This window comes from Abramis brama (assembly GCF_963993115.1).
Source record: "Abramis brama genome assembly, chromosome: 20".
Classification (NCBI taxonomy): domain Eukaryota; kingdom Metazoa; phylum Chordata; class Actinopteri; order Cypriniformes; family Leuciscidae; genus Abramis; species Abramis brama.
Window position 1 is genome coordinate 10,083,927 of NC_139982.1, and position 3,270 is coordinate 10,087,196.

The following is a 3,270-nucleotide window of genomic DNA, read 5'->3' on the forward strand; positions in this document are numbered from 1 at the left end:
AGTTTTGCTACGACCCTGACACTAAAAGACACGTCTGCCGAGCCGAGCCGAGGTTCACCCTGTCCTGTCCGCCCTCATGAGTGTGTACACAGCCTTGTGTTCCTGTGTATGTGCCCCCCGGCACAATGCCATGGCTGGCACTAAATTAGTGATTAGGGACCCTCTCCTTCACGGCCCTCCCCCCCGCGCGCTCTCCAGAGACGCCCCCAGACTGGACAGCTGGATGCATCAACAACTGTCACCTTGTCAGGGAAAGTTTTCTCTCCGTCCGCCAAACTTTGGTCAGTCCGTCAGCCGGTCGTGAGGGTCCGCGTGCTCCCAGTGACGGATCCGCAGAGGGGGGGAGTGTGTGACATTTCTGACGGCTCCCCCTCAAATGAGCGTCTCTGCTGCTGTCAGAGCAAGCCTCGCCCCCCGGCAATGACTGTCAAGACACATGCTCACAGCGGCACGGAGAGAGAGCCCGTCACACACACACTTTTTTTGTTGTTGATGGCTTCTGTGGTCAAATGTTTATGCCGAGGAGGCTTTAGGTTACAAGGCTAATCTGTTGCAAATTATGAACTAGTGTTTCATTGGATCCACTTTCATGGGGTGTTAAATTTCTCCTCTAAAGTTCGCCTTTTTTCTTGATAAATGGCCAAAATGACATTTCCTTCCTCCGTGAAGATATTCCTTCCATTCAGACTGGGACTAACAGCGCATGGATGCGAAATCTGAACTCAACCTTCAGCATAAAGGAATATTTTTAGACATGTTTACCCAAAACCCAATTCTCACACCGTTCCAAACACAAAATACAGCATTTTTACAGTTTTTCTCAATTGCTTAAACATGCAGGCTTCTGAACTAAAATTTCAAAACCATAACGCCATTTATCAAAAAGCACACCCATTTCCCTAAACTATAAACACTATTCCCCTGTTTTGACACATGAGTCAGATTTGTTGAACTGCCGCTGCAAAACTCTACACACAAATCCCTTCATTTCTTCTCATTGCCTACACCATGTTGTCATTTAGAAAGCACTAGCATTCAATATCATTCACTCAAGTCAGCACAGCTTCAGCTCAGTTAGCACACAAACACTCAAGTGAAAACACTAAGAGTCGAAACTGATCACACACCAATCAGAGCCTTCAATAGATGAGTCAGTTTTGGAACAATCTTTTCTAATAATATAAATCTTTACTATCACTTTTTATCAATTTAACACATCCTTGCTGAATAAAATAATTTATTTCAAAAAGAAAGCAAGAAAGAAAAATAATGATTGATTGAAAATAATGAAAAATTACTGACCCCAAACTTTTGAACGGTAGTGTATATTGTTACAAAAGATGCTGTTCTTATTCTTATTCATCAAAGAATCCTGAATAATAATAATAATAATAATAATAATAATAATAATAATAATAATAATAATAATAATACATAAGCAGCACAACTGTTTCCATCATTGATAATGAATCATCATATGATAATGATTTCTGAAGGATCACGTGACACTGAAGACTGGAGTAATGATGCTGAAAATTCAGCTTTGATCACAGGAATAAATTTTACAATATTTGAATAGAAAACCATTATTTTAAAATGTAATAATATTTCACAATATTACAGTTTTTTCTGTATTTTTAATCAAATACGTAAATGCAGGCTTGATGAGCAGAAGATACTACTTTCAAAAACATCAAAATTAGTAATGTTTCCAAACTTTTGACCGGTACTGTATACATTTGTTATGTTCATCATGTGAAAGTGTTTTTCAGGGGAGAACCACAAGCAACATGACTTACATATTACCAGGTTTTGTAGTATTGTTTTAAAGTGATCTCATCAGAGTGTAAGACTATGTTGTAGTGTGTGTGTTTGTGAGGGCTTGTCTGAGAGCAAAGTTTGGTTTTTCAGCAAGAGTGAATGGTTTTGAGTGGAGAGCTTCATTCTGACCTGAAAATAGGACGTTTGGGGAATTGTGGGAGAAGTTATGAAAGAGTTTTGAGAAAAGGAGGCATCATTTCAAGAAATGAGTTTAAGCAATCGAGGACAAACTGTAATAATGTGCTGCATGTTAAGTTTGACTGCAAGAAGTCTTGTCGGCAGAGGCTATTTACAGTAACTCCGCCCACTGACGTCTGATTGGGCCAGGCAAAAATACACAGAACATTTTGCCGAACTCACTCTACTCCCTTTTCCCATCACATATCAGGTCGGAAAGGCATTTATTTTCAATAAAAATGAAGAAAATATTTGAAATGTGGAAATAAAGTTTCTAATGTGTGTTTAACAATATTCCTTATTTTTTATTTGATCCCCATTAGCTTCCACAGAGTGGTTTCTAATCTCCCTGCGGTCCACAAAGCAATACAAGACAAACAGCCAAATAAAATTTAAGAAAAAGAAAATACAATTAATATAATACAAAAAATACAATTACTCCAATCAAATCATCTAAATATACAAACACAATAAAGTGTTTATTGGTTATGGTAAGATGTAAGGAAGGCTTTACTGTATGTATGTATGTATATATATATATATATATATATATATATATATATATTAATTTACACTCTATATTATTATTGCATACTGTTTAATGTACAACAACTCTGAGGTGCAGATAGTCTCTGCCACTATTTATAAGTAATGTTGGTAACCAAACGGTTCTGGTGCTCATTGACTTCCATTTCTCAAAATATCTTCTTTTAGTAATGTAAATGATGACAGAATTGTAATTTTTGGGTGAAATTATCCCTTTAAGATTGTTATGTGTAATTTGTCGCACAAAGGATTTGAACACTTGGAATAGAGCGCAGTCATAATACAAATTTAATGATGTGATGTGACGATTATTATAGATTTATGGTATTTTTGTGACCCTTTTGAAGCTTGAAAGCTTCAGTGCATGAAAAAAAAAAAGAAAAAAAAAAAGAAAAGATTTTTCAAAGTTGCCAAAAGAGTATTGGAATACGTTTTACAAGAAAATACCATTTCAGTCATTTTATGTTTAATTCATGTTACTTGCCGTTTCTTTGTAATTATTTGTGAAATTTACTATCAATTACCACATCAATTATTTGTTTAAAAGTAGATATTTTTTAATTTTTATTTTTTTTATACACATTCATTGTCGCTTTGACAAGAACAACCAGCACATTATTCACAATATCTCATATTGTGTTGTACAGAAGAAAGTAAGATTAATTAAAGTATGAAGTAAAGTACTTTACTCTCTGTGAAGTAAAGCATGATTTGAAGGACATGAGG